The sequence below is a fragment of the Aphelocoma coerulescens genome, chromosome 7 (genome assembly GCF_041296385.1).
Source record: "Aphelocoma coerulescens isolate FSJ_1873_10779 chromosome 7, UR_Acoe_1.0, whole genome shotgun sequence".
Lineage (NCBI taxonomy): Eukaryota > Metazoa > Chordata > Aves > Passeriformes > Corvidae > Aphelocoma > Aphelocoma coerulescens.
In genome coordinates this window covers 9,991,649-10,010,000 of record NC_091021.1, presented here as the reverse complement: position 1 = coordinate 10,010,000, position 18,352 = coordinate 9,991,649, and the positions used below count along the sequence as shown (strand labels likewise).

The 18,352-nt window shown below is 39.9% G+C and overlaps 1 long non-coding RNA gene across 8 annotated transcripts in view; it reads right to left on the bottom strand.

The window, feature by feature from the left end:
- The window catches only part of LOC138113569 (uncharacterized), a 212,736-nt gene extending 198,251 nt beyond the window's left edge, over positions 1-14,485 (bottom strand). For 7 of the 8 annotated variants that reach the window (XR_011152245.1, XR_011152248.1, XR_011152241.1 and 4 more), the window contains exon 1: positions 14,437-14,483. This is a non-coding gene — a long non-coding RNA (uncharacterized lncRNA). Of the gene's footprint in view, positions 1-14,436 lie in introns of all 8 variants that reach the window. The other variant, XR_011152257.1, reaches the window with a different exon arrangement.
- Between the last annotated feature and the right edge of the window lie 3,867 nt (positions 14,486-18,352).

Sequence of the window (18,352 nt, the reverse complement as noted above, 5' to 3'; positions counted from 1 at the left end):
TGCAATGAAAATACCAGACTGTGAAATTAGACAACAGCAGCCTGCCACCTGCCTTCTGCACTCAGGGATAGGAACAACACACATCAATTTACAGTGCACCCTACACATGCAGTACCCTCAACATTCACACTAATGCAGTAAGGAAAGAGGTGAAAGGATTTGCACAGAGCCAATGTCATTTGTCTCTGGAAGACATTAAAGGACGTATGAAATCACCATTATTACAGGTGCTCTCAGAGATCATATACATTTCACCAAGAAAACAGAACCTGCCAGGGGAGCAGAGAAAATGAAAGGACAAAGCTCAGTGACAGATATTTTTCAGTAGGAAGGTGTCTCTTGTGATTTTACTGAGTAAAGTCAGTAAAGGTGAGGAAGGCCAAGGCACAGCTGGAGCTGAACCTGACAAGGGATGCAAAGAACAAGATAAAGAACTTCTACAGGTATCTCAGCCAGAAAAGGAAGGTCAAAGAAAGCATTCCTCCCTGATGAGCAAGACTGGGAAACTGGTAGCAAGGGATGAGCAGAAAACTGCTCAACTTGGTCTCTGCAGGCAGCAGCACAGATTTTTTTAGGGTATCACATACTTATTCAACAATGGTAAGAATCCCACAAACTGTACAATTTATATCTAGCAGAAATACCCAGAGAAGGAGCTCTCAGCTCTTTACAAGGGAAATTCCATTTTCTTATGAAATGGAGTTTCACAGGCTGCAAATCAATGAAGGCCCATTTTTAAACTTCAAGCTCTTGTAACAATTAACAGAAGTCATTAGTAAACACTTTCAAATATATTGTCAGTGAGGTTTTCACTAGCACAGACCTGTGAAATTCCCACAAGTACTTTTCTTTACTGCTGAGCACATGACATTCCTGCCTGTGAAGAGAATCAGGGAATTTACAGTGTAGAACTTTGAGTGACCACACCTCTGTGGTAGCCCCTTTTTGGCTAGGAGTAAACTGCATTGTCCCTTCTTCAACCCCACAGGTGTTGAAGATTTTGTGTGCATGTAACTGATTACTGCAAATCTGCAAAAATTGCAGCTTGGAATAGGTAATAACTTTTTCATCCTGAATCTGTCCAGTGCCCAAACCTACTGCTTTGCCCAGGTGCCTAAATTTTTTCTCCATTGGAAAATACTCCATAATAAATATGTTTGTATTTCTATGTGTTTTCTCTCATCAACCGCCGGGAGCCAAATGAAGTGTGATGTTGATTTCAATCTGCTTTGCATAAAATACACACAACATACCTTTGCATTTCTAATGCTAGGAACAGCACCAAGTGAAAACTGCTTTCAGGGGAGGCTCAGGGTCTGCATCTCCCTGGTAAATGGTTTACTGGGTCTTTCCAATGGTAGCAAGATGCCCAGTTTGCTTCTCCTCTCTGTGCCAGAGAGCAACAGCACAGCTAAAAAGGGGTCAGGTGCTAGAGAACCACCAAAGGCTCAAGGGTTCTTTGGACATCCCTCAAACACTAACTACAGCCAGTGCCAATACACAACATAAGTATTTCTCAAGTTTCATCCTAAAGAGTCAGCTGGCATTTATTTCTCCCACAGATGCTCCTGGGACCTCCTCTAGAGCTTCTGGGAATTTACTGAAATCCAGCTGGACCTGTACATGCCAGGATCACCCTAGGACACATCTAGCTTTTGCCTTCCTGGTGCTTAACTCAGCAGGCCTTCGTACCTGAGCATCACCTTCCCTCCCAGCCTTCTTTGAGCTCAGACCTGAAGTTCAGGCTGCAGTGGCCTCCAAACCAGACCCAAAGTACACAGATAACTTCCTCCTACAAAGCATACTTTAGGCAATGCTTTTGAATGGTTTACAGGTATAAACAATAAGTCATAGGAGTGCACATGGGAAGATCTGAGAGCAGCACAGGTGGCTTGCATAGGGGGGAAAGGGAGCAATGAGAGATGCCCTGTAGCTGCAACAGCAATGGATTTCAAGCGAGATGTCACTATGAACATTTTCCAAATGTTGTGAAGAAGGGTGAGAGAAGCTAACTTGTTTTCCCTTTGGACAGAGGAAGGGAAAAGATTAATAAGAAAAATAAAAACACCCAGTGGCTCTATGTCTTGGCAGGACTAAGCTGAATACACTGCCTTGGGAGTCAAATACAACACTTCTGCTTACAGTGCAGGACATATAGGCTGAATAAACATCACTGAGACACTACTGAATCATGATGCTGGAAGTGATGTTCTGTAAGTGTTTCTACTTGCAGTGCTCTCTAATACCTGCATATGGAGGTTTTTAACTGCCTTCCACAAGTAAGTTAAGATACAACATTAAACCACATAAAAGAAAGAGGGCTCAACAATCCATTTAATGATGCTCAAGTACTAACACCAGTTCAGAGACAGTAACTACTCCTAAGTTCCCGATTTCACTACATTTGCATCTCTAAAGCTGAACAAAGTGCCACCTGAATCTTAGTATTGTTTTAAAGTTACACAGCCCCCCCCACCTTCCCCTTTTGCCTTATTTCTCAACCTGAAAAATTGCCTTCTAGTTTAGGATCAGAAGTCCAGAAGGAAGTATTATAGATTTCGTGCTAAGTTTTTGCTTTCCTGAAGGCCTTCATTGTTAATGAGACTTTTTATTTCCCGTCTCTCAAGCAATGTCAAAGACCATGGAGTGTAGTTAAGCTATAATAACTCCATGCAAAACCCAGCATAAACAATTTCAGCTAGACATTAAGTTGGGTCCTAGGTGGTTATATTACTGCATTCCTTCATAGTATGAGAAAAATATGATGAATTTTACTAGTGTGTTATTTATTTTGGTTTTCCATTAGCCAAAAATTTAACTACTCTCTAATATCATGCAGGACTAGCACATCTGCTGAAGGGTATACAAGTCACCAGAAGCAATAAAAGTGAAGGGAAAACAATGCTTAAAGTGTTATTTACAACTTGGTTATTTATCAACAAATGGCAGATGTGTCCAAATAAAGAAGGTTTGAGCATTTCAGAAGACAACTGGTGGCTTCCATTACCAACAAGCAAGGTGAAAGGTATTCTCAGTAAGATAGCAAAGATATATTGGTTGAGAAAGTTATTACCTTCCCTGCTCCCAGTAAGTCATAGAAGGAGGCTGCCATTGACAACACAGCAGATGAAAACCCAAGGAAGGTGACAAGGTGGAAAACCAGAAAGCAACCAACAGAATCAATTTGCTGCAGGGGGTCTAGAGACTGGAGTGTCACGCATCAAATCATCTTCCACCTGCCTGCAGGGAGGTGATAACCTTCCCCACCCCACTCTCCTCGTTATATCTTTAAGTGATAAATTTTGAGCTGCATGTAGCACAAAAAATAAACTGCTTTCTGTTGTCCTCCTTTTAATATTTAAGCAGAACCAGGGCATTTAATTTATCTTACTCTGGTCATTGTGCTCATCTTAGAAACTTTCTGCCTGGAGACAGCCAGGCAAGGCTTCACACTGAAGAGCCCCTCCAACCAACCCCTCCCCATCAAGGCTGGGTTGCACAAATGTACCAGAGCATTCCAGAACCAGAGCACTTACTGCAACAAGAAAACAAAGCCATTTTATTCTACTCTAAACATGCAGGAAACCTTGTCAAAAGGAGAAAAGGAACATCTTTCCACACTTTCACTCATAATTTGGGATTAGAATCAACTTTTTCTCTACATGAAAAAGCACACTCCAACTGCAGAGCTGTTTTCCTCCTCAGCTGCAGCAAATCTGCACATCCCTGCTGGAGCACGGGAAGCAGAGCCAGCTCCCACCAGCTGGAGAGCTGTCCCAGACATTCGCACCCGGGGAAGAACATCACAGGCTGCACTTTAAATAGATTGCACTCCTCAATATTTTATTGGACTGGAGCAGTTCAGCCACACGTTATGCCTTTTGCTGAAGCAGAGCTGGTGATTGCAATTATTTTTCCAACTTCCTGTGATACTAAAAACTCCCAATGACAGCTTCATTTAAAGCTTGCTCCATAGGATTGACTTGGCTGCTGGAGGATGAAGGCTTTACTGAGACCACAGGGGTCTCCACGGGAGAGGAAGGACACAGCCAGCTGAATGGCAAGCCTAGGACACACTAATATCAGGAATATATGCAATGAAAAAGGTTTTTAGAGCATAAACCCCAGTTCAGTAGGAGGGCTGGGTTATTATTTTCATCCTACCACGATGAAGGGGTGATAAAGGACTGTTTGGGCTTCTGTAACTGCTGAACATTTGAGTAAATGACTTTGGGGACAAAAAATCCTGGTGGTTCCTACACCAACAAATGCATTTGTGCCAGCTGCCCACTGCCACGCTGCTATCAGATGACAGAAACAAAACAGATTAAAGCTGCTTTTGTTTTGAACTGTCTTCTTGCTTCCTGAACATTACCATCATGCTTTCAAAGGTTTCAGATTAGCATCACTGGAAGTGTAATTCTTGTTATTTAAAAAAGGTTTAATGTATGAAGAAAAAAGAAAGTTTTATAGTGATAAGGTAATATCTTATTTTAGGTAACCTTACAAATTTTTAGCATCCCATTAATTATTTTCCCTTCAAAAAATGTCTAATGTGGAATTCTTGAGAAAATTAATCCTTATTATTATTACATGCAAGGGAGACATGGGCTCTGCTTTATTAAATTGGGTTTTGTTAAATCTACTACTGTGTTTGTACCAAATCTACTTATTTTCATCTTTCCAGGTCACTTTCCTTCATTCTGAATTAATATTTAATAGCAGGTAATGCAGACAAAATGCCAGAGTGTCACAATAAATTGTTATTTAATTGTATATAGATTGGTGATAGGGTTTCAAATCCATCTTGTGTCAGATGTACCAGCAGCTTGACTCATAAGCAGGGTTTCCAACTCTTAAAAAAAAAAACCTCAACAAAACCCACAGCAGATCCTCAAAACAAGACAGTGGGAAGCTTCACACTTATTACTGTACTGGAGAAGAGGATTCCTCGGATTTTGCCCTCTCCTGTACGCAGATTTTGTAATTTGAACAGTAAAGAAAGGGATGTCAGCAGAGCATGAGAGCTAACAGGAGCTATTTGTTGATCCACACTGCTGAGCCAGCACTATCACAGGGAGCACCGAAGTACCTTTTCCTTGGGCAGCTGGAGAAATGCCCCAGCATTCCTGCTTAGGCAGAGGAATAGGTGCTCCCCTGGAAGAGGGCAAATTAACATAGTACAAAATTTAAAGACTCAGAGGCAGATCTCAGTATTAGGGTTATGTTAATATTTCTTCCAGCTGAACTAGAAGATTCACAGCTCTTCCAAAACATAGAGGCATCAGGACAGAAAGCAGTGTGCTAACAAGGGAAGACCCTGAAGCATGGATTGCTTAATTAAGATGACAAATCTTGCCTTTCAGCAGGGGAAAGCAAGAGCAGACATGGCTGAAAGAAACGCCAGTGAGAGCTGAGATTTTGTCTCAGAAATGAGAGCCAATGTCACCTTCCCTGTTTGCAGCCAGAGGAGGTTTGGGCACTGCTGCCATCCAGCAATGGGCACCCTCCAGTCTCCGACAAATTTCAGAATACTTCAGTAGAAAACCAACTTTCTCCATGCTGAAAGATAAATGCTTTTTCTAATTAGATCTTCTAGCCATAAGAAAGTTGAGAACATTAGTAAGTGACCTGGGCTGGAAAGCAATGTATTTCCTTTACATTTTAACATAACTAAAATGTGTTATAACAAAGAAAAATATTTACACATTACAAAAAAAATGAAACTGTCTTCTAGTAGTTCTCTAGACAAACAGGTTGCCATATTACCAGACAGAATATTTTAAGCTTTCTTGGAAACCTTTCAAATCATTAGATAGCATATTTGCAAGTCAGTGAGAGAGCCAAATTAAATTAAAACTAATGATAGAACTAAACATTTATTCCAGGGTCTTTGACAAAGAGACAGAAATATTTGTCAAAACTAGCTTTATAGGAATAAGCTTATTTTCTGAAAAGCCATTTTCCTGGATACACCTGAAGTACCAATTGCTGAAGAGCAAAGCATTTCCCTATGTAACATTTTCAAAATATGCCTTACTAATAACATGCTTGCCTTTAACAGCTTACTGTGCTTTCCTCAAGTTATTGAGTATGGTGACATTAAACTTAACCATGTCTTACACGTCAAGACATCTAGAAGTAACACAAGTATATATACACACACTAGTAAATTGGTAAAATAATTTATGCTTGATGCTAGAACAAAATTGAAATTTCTATTGAATTGACATTAACTTACAAAATTCTAAGTTACAGCCAGAAAAGCAAATTCTTTTTCCAATGATTTAGCTGTTTGACAGTTGTATGTGGTTTCCTTGCTTAAGCAAGGCTAGATAAAATAGAGTGGAGGAAGTGTACCAAAGGAGGCAAATAAATAAATTCCCCATATTTATTAATAATGAAAGATATACCCTGTTTACAAGAGACTTTCATGGCCTGGTTTAGCAGATTTTTCTGCTCTTCTCAAAACTTTGCACTTCCTCCATAGATAACATGACAGGCAATTCCTTCAGCTGAAATTGTCAGTCTACCACTGCCTGGAACAGTAAAAGTCACCTTCCTCAGGAAGTCACGCAAAAATTCAGAAGATCAGCACCACTAAGAAAAACATAGATGTGTCTAGATGGCAAAGTATTTCACTGATTCTAAGATAGAAATTTCAAGCAACAGTGATGCTCTCATATCAACATCTAAGAAATAGCATGTAATGATCTGTGCTTTCAGAGATGAAAGAAAAACAAATGTAAGAGGTACTAAATAAAAGGAGGATGACACGGGAAACTTGTTAAGTGTTGCTTAGCAAAGATGCATTTGTGCTATTTGTATGGATGACACACACATTATCTACTTTGATAGAAGAATCACATTTATGTTTACCCAGAAAAATCTAAAGGCTTTAACTGATGCTCTGCTGGCTGGTTCACAGGGAACTGGTCCCCCTTGAACTTCTGGTTCAGTACAAAGCAGTACTAACATATATAATAAAAAAAGAAAAAAAATCACCAAGCAACTTTACTCAAACACTAGTTGTTGGTTTTTTTTTTTTTTTTTTTTTTATCTTCCCTTCTTTTATTATTGTTAGAATAACATAGTGAGGCTGTTTGAAAGAGTGTTTTGTTTCCTGCTGCCTCTTCTTTAGGCAATACTTTATTTTTTCCACCTCTTATAATTCTCCAAACACTGGGACCAGAAATAACACATTCTATTCTATACCTTCAGCTTTTGTTTTCTGCTGAAAACTTTTAAGAAGCATCCAGGTTAAATGGGACTTAAATCTCAAATTATTTTGAGGATCTAGACATCTTTCCAGAACTGCTTAGAACCAGTAATCTAAATACATCTATCAAACAGAAATACATCCTAACTGAATACAAGACAATGCAATTTTATTGGTGTGGCATGCTGAACGAGTGCTATGTAAAAAGGAACAGACCTCCTGGTTATTTGTCTGAAGTGACAGCATGAGACAGGCTCTTTGCTGTGGATCTGATCCTGCACTCATTTGTTGTACACTCCCATGCAAGCCAGCAGGGCTCGGTGCATGGCACGGGGCTGTCTGTCACACACACACCTCTGCTCTGAGGCAGCAGGGAGAATTCACCTCAGTTTTCCTCTTTCATTGAAATTAGACACCTTGTAGTTTAAAATAATATTTCGTTTGGTTTTTTCTGCTCCCCCCCCATGGAAGCACAGCATAAACTCAGGCAAATGCAAAATAGAGCTCATCAAGAATTACACTGATGCAATGCCTCACAGAATTTCCCTTACTAAATTATAGTGGTGGCTCTCTTTGCATAGTTTTCCTTACAATCTTTCCGGTCTAGCAGGGTTCCTTTATCACCACATACTTTAAACACTGAAAAACTCCAAAGAGTGCTCTGATCAGCAACAACTCACAAGGCACAGTCCCACACCTCCTCAGCACGAGCTAACAAGCCTAGGGGGTTGTGCAGCTCCAGCAGTAACAGCCTGGGACATCTACGATGGCATCAGCTACTGGGCCAAGGCTTTGCAGTAAAAACCCACTCACTGGTGTGCAGCCAGTTCATGGGGGAAACAGGCAAGGTGCACTTGTAGTTGTAAGGCAGGGGCAGCAGTCTTGGAGAAAGCTCCTGCCATTAGAGGCAGGGTTTGGTGTGATGGTCACCACATTCCCTATTGCACTAGACACATTTCATGTTGTACAGCACCTTAAGGGCAAAAACCTAATGATCCCTTCTGATAAAAGCTCACAATTGCTCCTCAGCCAGCAAGGGGATTTGGAATGACACTGGATTTCTATGCCTATGTCATGCATGTCACTGTAAACCATCTCCTCAGTGCCAGCATTAGATCAATACAAGATTATATATCAAAACAGTAAATAGCTCAATCAAGTCACTCAGAGATAGTGACAAGACTCCCCTTGTATAGGCCAAAAATAAGAAGACTGATTCTCCATTAAGCATTAGCTGCATTTGTTCAGCACTCCAAGGAGTAAAATGTACAGAAATAGGTGGTGCTGAAAAATATTCTATTCACAGACTAAAAATATCTTCACACTCGATCACTAAGACTATCAAAACGCACGAAGATTTTTCCTAGCCATTAGAAATTATATTAGATCCTTAGCAATCAGACATCTGTCTCCTGTTCTCACTGTACACCTACAGCATTCTCTCCCTCTTAGGAAGGTGTGAGGCTTGAGCTCACAAAGAGCACAAAACCCCCTGCATAAGCCAAGAGCTTTGGAGGAAACGGAATTGCCAAGTATTGCTGTGCCTCAGGACATGCTGGAAGATTGTCTTTGTCAGCCTCAAGTGGTGTGTTCTCAGATACTCCTACTGATACAGATCTTCAGGAATAAATGTCCCAAACCAAGAAATGGGGAAAACACACCTCTTTTTAAGTCTTCATCTCTTCCCTAGTCTGGTATCTTTCACCTGCCCTCCTGCTAATTAACACTTCGAGCTGTTACAAGTTGCCAGGACCAGGATGGCAGAGTTCAGCTGCTTCCCCACACCCTGAGTTGTGGCTACAGAGCAGGTGTATATATATGTTGTGCCTGCTAAACGAGACAGCATTCCCTGTGCTACAAAAAGGCCCACATTGCTCCTGCCTTCAGCAGCAGAGAGAGCACAGCCAAGGGCAGGGTGCCTGGGAGCAGGCCACAGCTCATGGCTAAATATCACACGACATGCTGTGCTTTCCCAAAGACACTTCCACACATCCTCAAACACGAGCTGGTTGTACACAAGAGGGTTAATGCAGCAAGAGCAGGCTGGCCCGCCCAAATCTTCATACAAGTCTCTCTTCTTTAGGAACCACATTCATCCTCTAAAACCAGCTGCATCTTTCCTATGAAAAGACCTCCTAGCCTGGCTGCAGCATGCTCCCACACAGGCTCATCATCACCAATGATGTTTCTGTGTTCACTTCTTTTCATTCTGTCTGCCACGTTTTGTTTTTGTTTTGTTTTCTTTTTTAAATTGCTGTGACAGAAAACTTAGCAGCCTGCGAGGGATACACCCACTGCATTGTTATTTGCACATTTTCTTCCATGCATGCTTTACACAGCAATGTGTTTATTACAGTCTTGCTTTTATTCTGTGTTGTTGCCTGAGTGACTGTGCCTCTATTAAATTAACAAACTCAGCAGTAACATTAGTACCCCCTATACTGCTAAGTAAAAAGAAATGAGTAACAAAAAAAGCCCCAAACATGTAACATTGAGTACTCCCACTCAAAAAGCTCTTCTTATTCAATAAATATAATTCATTTACAAGTTTGAAATATAACACAACTATTTAGATAAAAACCATATATGGCATATAGACATATCATTTTTTGACACACTTTATCAGATGATTAAGTACCAATTCCCTGCAAATGAAGGCTTTTGTAAATATGAGGATGCCAGTAGCAATCTCAAGTGAATAGAACCTGCTCCCTTCTGAAGGATTCATACTCTATTTTCACACCAAGAATTAAACATGCTTCAGTTTGCCACTCTGGAGTTCACTTGGAGAAAAGACGTTGATCCAGATGTTAAACGACTTCAAGTCTTGTTATAATGCATCCTTTCAGCTGATTCTGATTTTTCAACCCTGTTCTGTCAAAAACATATTTTGGATTTAATATTTTTCACAGATTCACAGGTGTAGTTTACTATGACTGCAAGCTAAAAAGCTTCAGTGGATGATGCCAAATGTAAAGAATTACACAACAAACTAAACATTACTGACCCTCCAGGGTAGTTGCAATGATCAAGAGAGTTTAAAAGCTGCTGCATAAAGTCAATGGGAGTTTTGAACTCTCCTTCCATCACAGTAACATTGGGCAGTCCCTGACAAAAAGTCTTTAAACAAATCCTTTTTGATAGTCAAATGTACAAACTTCAGTCACATACAGAGACATCAGCAAGCTTCAGCTAGAGATTTAATACCTACTATGCATCTAAAGTCCAGATGTGTCATTACTTTACTGAAAAAATCCACACAACTGTGCCACACAATCACCTCTCAAGAAGCAATACCAGGTATGGTGCTCTACCATTTTCATGCCTCCACTTGCATAAAATTTTGCTACCTTTTGTGATTTTGCTGTTCAGGATAAACCAAGTTTTGAAGACTGAAAAAAGCAAAAATCCCAGAATACTTGTTTGGAAGCATGCCAAATAATAGGATTGTCAGTACTCATATTGTGATGATAATGTATCAAGGACAATCACAGTAAACACACAGCTAAACTTTATCACGCTGAAAGGCAGCCTACACAGGAGGGGAAAGTCAGCAAACTGTCTGATCCACCTGGAAGCACCTACAGAGCTGACTTTTCAAGCAGGGAGTACAAGAGGCTCTGCTGAAAGCTCTGTTTTACTGCCTCCAGCTACAGATGACATCACCTTCAAACAAGCCCAGGCAGCTTTTGCTGAGGCTAGGGATGATGTAGTCTCCATGAACAAAGAGACCACCTTCAAAAGGTGCAGCTCTGAGGCAGAGCTGGGAGATCCTACATAGGCACTGAATCCAGATGATACATAGCACCGTAAATGTGTGCAGGAGTAGCTGCCATCCTAAAGTAGAACTGTTCAGGCAAACAAGTTGCACTTCTTCAGATTGTTGAAGGCTGAAGTATCATATGTCAAATTTAAACAAACGTGTGCTGCCTTTGTTACACAGGTATATTATCTTCCTCATTAAATTTAACAGGTGATGATCTGCATTCTTCATCACATTAAGTTTCCAATCCATTTAACCATCTAAAGATTGCATTCCAGCTTAACTAGAAGTGATAGGCCTCACACAGGAATTGCTGGGTGAAATTTCTATGGTGTATACAAAACAGAAAGCCCAAGCAGCTGATATTCATAGTCCCTCCTGATCTCAAATCCAGTGGCATCTCTAAACTCATGTAATGAGTGCTTGTGTAACATTTTGTCACTAGGTTTAAGACTTCAGATGCAGTCAGCAAGCCTCTCTCATAGCCCTTTTACATACAAACCAGAGCTAGAATATGACCTTATTGTAGTAGGATTTGATGGTTTTATTTTGAACACATCCATAAAAGATCATTAACAAACTACTGCTTGTGGTTTTCACACTAGCATATGCTTCAGTTTAACTGCATGCAGATAAGACACTCATGCTTGGTAGATAATCCTCTGTGCCATATTGCTAAAGGAAAAGCTCCAATGTGCTTACTGATACTCCCCAAAAGAGTTAACAAAAAGATTTCTGACATATGGGAGTGGTCAGAGTTCACTCGAAAATGAGGAGGCTCAAAAGATGAAAGCAGTTATTTGTAAGATACTAATTTAACCTGATAGCAGCTTTAATAACAGCACAGTTTTTCCTCTTAATGTCACTTCTGCTGCACTACTTTCTTTCCATTGCACAAATAGGTTAATTGTTAAAATTACACTTCAGGATAGAAAATAAGGTTAAAGATGATCTGTATCTTATGATACTCTGTTTAACCACCAATACAAGCTGGTAGAGTTTCACTAAGTAAGAAAGAAGACAGCTTTGGGAGCAATGCATAGGAAAGCCTAAACATGAAAGAAGAGGGGGGGAAAAAAAAATCACAGTAAATTGGCTAAGTCACACACAGCTAACATTAAAAACCCACAGCATTACACTAAGGCAAATGCAGTGCTGCCTTCTACACAATTAAACACAGAAATAGCTCAAAATCACTGCCTCCAATTTCTTTCAACACAATCCTGACATTAGTACACTTTTCTCTTGGTTTTGTTCAACTCCACAAAGGAAGTCTACTGGGAGAAGAGGATATATAAAAACCAAATAGATTACTTATGTCAGGCTTGATTCTCTCCCTGATGGGACTGGTGAAGAAGCAGAGTCGCTCACTCGAGTTCTACTAATGCCAAGGGGTGTAAAAAAAAAGTAATACTCCCCCCCCCCCCCTTTCTGATTCACTGTGTGAAAAGAAATTAATGACAAAAGACTATTTCATAGAACTTCTCTTTTTTTTTTTTATTTCTCCATTTCCAACTTGCCAATTATCTGCCTCCACTACCCTTTTTTGTTACTTTACATCTCCAATTCTCAGCTGCCTTCACTATCTGCTTCTTCCTATCAGCTTTCTTTCAGTTATGGCTCCATTTATCCCAATATTTGGAACATAATTCTTGGCACGATTTTACATGCCTAAAGGCTCAAATTAAGGTAGATTGTTGCTCTTGCCATTCAGATGTGCTGCGTACTCCCACCCTTCAGCCCAGCACTGCGGATGTTCTGTAAATGTCAAACCATGTGTTCTTCTTTCTACCAGAATCTTTCAACTGTTCTGTCCTTACCCTGTATTTATCACCTTTATGTTTTATGAAGCTCTTGAAAAGAAAAAAAGCCACCCACAGCACTGTATGAATTCCCTTTTTCTTCCTCTTCTGCCTCCCACAGTCTCCTTTCACTTTAATCATTAATACAGTTTCAAACTACTTATCTTGATGACAAGCTTTAAGATATTCATCCATGGTCAAAAGCCAGAGAAAAACATTCCTGCTTCTATACGTACAAGTTGTCATTATTCATTCAGATTCGCCAAATTCTTTTATCAAAACAAGCTTCTTCCTTTATCATCTGCCAACTCTAAGAAACTAAGCCCCTTGGGAGCTCATCTGTTCTGTGAAATGCTGTCTTGAATGTGCCTTTATTCTGTATTTTCACAAAAAAATGAAAAGAAAAAGTTTCAGGAGCTTTATCAGTGAAAAATCATGAACCCTTGTGAGTGTTGTCAGACAAAGAGAGGGGAAAAAACCGATCAGTTTCATTGTTAACGTGTTCAAGATGCAACATATGGGCAGCTTTGTTTACAAGATTCTCTCAGTGCCTCTCAACACACTTGCATATATTTCCAGCTACAGTCGTGCTATTTGACTGGATATAATCACCATGGCCCTCACTTTTACCTTACAAAGAGGGGCTCAGTTAGAAATTATCCTTATGCCACTACACGAAAAAAAGAAACAGAACTGAAAGACAACAACAAACACCAAAGTGTGCAGTTTAAAACGTGTTTTTCTTCAGAAGCAGAAACTTAATCTAAATTTCAAGGGTGGCAGAGATAATTAGCTTAAGAAAATGCATGCTTTCATTATTAAATATAGCCACAGGATCTGTCAGCAGCATCACCTGAGTGATTTATATGCAGATAAAAGTAGAGAAAAAGAGTCAAGCAAATACCAACAGATTCACTTTAAGCAGCTATGGATTTCATTCATATGAACAAGCATAGGGTAAAGCATGTTATTCCACCAGAAAGGTGCAGACACAAGAGCCGGACTAATTTTATTGTCTAGTGATAATCTTTGAAGATTTTATCACCCCTCTACCTCCTAAATTTGAACCTCAATTCCACCTTCAAAGCTGAACAACGCAGAACCCGCAGAGCCCTCCCACGACTTCTCCTTTCCCCAGAACTCGGGTGGAGCACAGAGCTCACACAGGGAACTCTCCCCACACGCTCCACTCTGCAAATGGTCAGCTCTACAATGCAAATTGACTTCTCCCCATTGACCCAAGGAGGGGTGGGACAGTCACAGAGGCAAGGAAGGAAGCAGCACCAGGGAGGCAGCCTAGGAACTACCATTAGAGAGGTAACTTTATGAAGCAGAGAGGAAACCCTGAAATGAGCATAAAGGTGCTCTGTGATACCCTATTTGTAATTCACTCAACAGTCAGGCTAGAGCTAGGCCAGATTTCAGGGTGTACAAATCACACCAGGTAACATTTCTAAACCACAATTAAAAATACAAACAACTGCACAAGGACAAGAAAGTTCCCCCCCCCTCCCCCCTTAAAATTTAAAACAGCCCTTTCATATTTTTTCAGCATTATCCTGCAAAATCTAGAAACTCTAAAAGGCCTAATTCACAAAGCAGCAGTACCGAACTCAAAACCAGGAATCCATAAAACAACAGTACAAAAATACCTTTAGAAGGCAACAGAGACCCCTTCCACCACAAAAATCCAGAAGACTGACCAGCACACTTACCTTGTTGCTGGTTCTTTTATAGCTTGGGTGTGGTTTGTGAAGTCTTACAGCTGAGGGACCTAGGGAAGGTTTGGCTCGGTGGCAGCAGCTGTAGACAGTGAACTTCAGATTAAATGAGAAGGCACAGCTGACTTGCAGTCCCCAACCAGGGGAGCCAACAAAGAAAGGAGTGAACAGGGTAAATGGTCACATGTGCATTTGGGAAGGGGAGATGGGACTTCACAGCGTGACAGTTCTATGGCCAGAGATAGCCTGTGAGTCACAGCTTCCCCTCTCTCTACTAAGAAGTGTGTTGCTTTGTTGAATTTTAGCTATTTCATCTGCATAAAGGTAGAAGGATGCTATTTCAACATTGGGATGACTGCCTCTGGACTACAAGAGCTGGATAAATGTCTGCTTTATTGTCACATTTTTCTGTTCAGGAAATTTGTTGCTGCCAGCTTCCCAGTTTGTGTTTCACCTTCTGTTCCAGGTTAGCCCTGAGGGCAATGGATGCCAAATGTGAATTTCTATTTGTTGCTATCAGACCACTCACAGTGTTCAAGAGCCCTGATTCCATGGTGTCAGCAATGAATTTTTGATGTGGATGTTCAGAGCTGCTTTTCCACCTGGCTCTCAGGAGGTAGGAACTGGTGAGATATCTGAGGGCAGTGATGACCGTGAGTGCACAGCTGAGGTGTCTTCAGCACTTGCAGCTGCAGGAACTTAAACTCTTCATTAGCACAGCAGCCTCAGAGTAGCTTGATATGGATCATACAAAAGCCAAGTGAAGTGCCCTGCCCCATGTGGTGTTACAACTTTGTTTAGAACTGGTGAGCGTTGGATGCAAAATGTCCTCGAGGCCCTCTGTTACTTATAAAGAAACCCATTTTAATGAGACAAAGAGGATGCTTTTACAGCAGTGATATACAGTTAATAATGTCAGTAGTGGGGCTAATGTACAACCATTAAAATGCGATGCAGAGTTTCATAGCTGCAGCTATTGTCTAACTATCAAATTTAACTTTTTTTTTTCTTCCAATATCTATCTATAATTATACATCTAATCTTTCCACCATGGATTATTTATAAGGTGAGTTTTGCCATGATTTTCATGGGACACGCTGGCAGCCAATTGCTTATTTAAGAACAGTGTCTCAGCTGTAGGAAACATGGAAAATTTTGCACCCAGTACAAAATGGCATGTAATTATTTCTTTTTTTAGAATAACTCCACTCTACCAGCCCTAATGTCTTTCTTCATTTATGTTGCAATTACAGTTGAACCTTTCACTTCTCAGGAAGTCTAAAAAAGAGAATGTATACTCCAATTTGTGGACAGTGATTTATAGCACTCATTCAGCCTCCTAATACACCCTGAGGTGTCAAAAATATTTGCATGCATGTTTCATTAATAGACAAATTAAGGTCTATCTTGCAGAGGGAGTGAGACTAGCAGAGGCAGGATAAGAACACTAAACCCATTTCTTGCTGTGATGGAAAACCTGCACACTCTGGCTTTTTTATATTGACTGAATTGCATCTTCTTACAAAATATTGCTGAATCTCCATATTAAGAGAGATCTTGTGCTCTTCCCTTTTTCAATGCTACCTTGCCCAGTGTTGGGCTCTTATTTTTTTTGCTACATTCATTTCTCTCTTACTTTTAAAAAGAAAAAGGAGTGAAGGAGTGATTTTCTTACTGACTCTAACACCCTGTCAGCTGAAATACTGACTGAAAAACCATTTTTCCTCAGCAGTTTGCTCATTTAAATGTCTGCCCATAGGTTTATTTCATAAACTACATCGTAAATGAGCTGAAAATGCTCACATCTTTCTAACTCCTGCCACTTTCTGCTGAGTAAGGCAACCCAAAGTCTAGACCTAAGGATGTTTATTCAGCACCAAAGACCTCTACTGAAAGCTTTTTCTTCTTCTTAAGTAGTTCAAGTGCTGAAATAATGGTCAGTCTCAAATTAACAGACCTGGTCTGCACACAAGGTTATACTCTGCTTGCAGAAATGAACAATTCCTTGCTTCCAAATAACTAATTATAACAGCACCTGGCAGCATCACTGGAGATAGGGGCCTGTCAGCATCTTCTCCAGACCCTCTTATGTAGACATTTACAGCTCAGTCATTTAAATTTCCTTCAGCTTAAAACTTTATATAGAATTTTTAGTGGTACTTTGATCAGGAATGTTTTGTATGGCCAAATTCATTCATTCCCTCCATGAAATAGTGGTTTTGATAAAATTGCAGAGGTAGATGCAATTGGTTATTTTTCCCTGAGTATCTGTAAAGAATGAGAACTGATAATGAATTTTTTGGAAAAAGAACTGATTTTATGTGTGTATACTTGCCAAATATATTCTTTGAAGCTTTGAGGGGTTTGAAGAGCTAGGAGGAGCATCTTGCTCAAAATGACTGGATCATATTTTTTAAAATAAATTTTTATAAATATGTATCAATGGTAAACAAAATAATAAAAAAAGCACAAGCACACCAACTCCATAACCTGATTATAGACATTTTACTCCATATGAGATATGAGAAATTACACAGTGGATCTCATGTTTGGCTGTAATATGGTGCCATTTCAGTAAACCCAAGAAACTTTTTCTAACTGTAGAACTGAATTAGGGCAGAATTTATATATCCTCCCTCCTGTATCCATCTATATATTTTTTTAAAGAAGAAATGAAATGAATTCAATTATCAGGACTATTATCTCTTTCAGACTGATACACTATAATCAATTCGGCTGTCAAGCTTGAAAAGAATTTATGTCATCCAACTTTGCTTAATCCATCTGACCTCTCCATAACAAGAAAGGATTTTTAACACTAGAGAAATGTTTTATAAAACCTAGATAAGTAAATGGTACCAACTGGCTGCTTCCTCATGGTACACCTTGTTAGTTTTATGTAATTTCTGGTTGTCTTAAAACTATACAGTTAATATTTTATGTAATTCTAGTTCCATGTACGGATTCAGTTGCTTACCAGAGCTTTTCTCATGCCCCACTAGAAAATGAAATAAAGCAGAGAATTAAAAAAAAAAAAAATAAAAGGAGAAACAACACTGTTACGGTTAAAACTGATGCATTTCCACAGAAGGTTAACCTGTTAACCTTATGTCTTAGCCACTGTTCTTGTGTTTGTCTGGCAGTTGTTATCATTCCAACTCTTGCATCCAGCACTATATAAAATGTGTGTCAGCTCTAAAGCTAACAAAGTGTCCCACTGAAAATAACTCCCCAGTTCCAAGCTATGAAAAACAAAAGCCAGGACTTGACTTCAAAAAAACAAAACAAAAAACAACCAACCAACCAAAAACCCCAAACCAAAACCAACCAACCAACACCAAGTCCCAACGACAACAAACCAACCCAAACCCCTGAGTTTTTTTACAGAGCAGTATTTGTGTTAGTTTTCCTGCTTCCCTGGACACGCATATCTTTGGCAGAATTCGCTTCTTATGTAGTATTTATGGCATTGTCTTGCAAAGGAGAGAGACAGAGGGAAAATCTTGCCTCACATTGTGTTTCTGAGCTTTCTTACTAAATGAGGACCAATGTGCAAATGACATAAACATGCAATTCTCCTATTAAATTATTATTCTATTTAATTATCCTATTAGACCTCCAGAAGTTTTCAGTAGACCTTCTCTAGTGACATGGAATTGCCTTAGTTTCTGGTGTTTGGGGAATGAGAGAGAGACATGGAGGTGAGGCTCAGCTGTCTGAAAGGACTTGCTAGAAGAAAAAGAGACAAATCTGTGACATCAGATGTCCCCTAAAGCCTGACCACTGCCCAGACTGGTAATAAGACACTCCCTGAGCTTCATGTGGAGCAGAGAGCTGTGGTGAACAT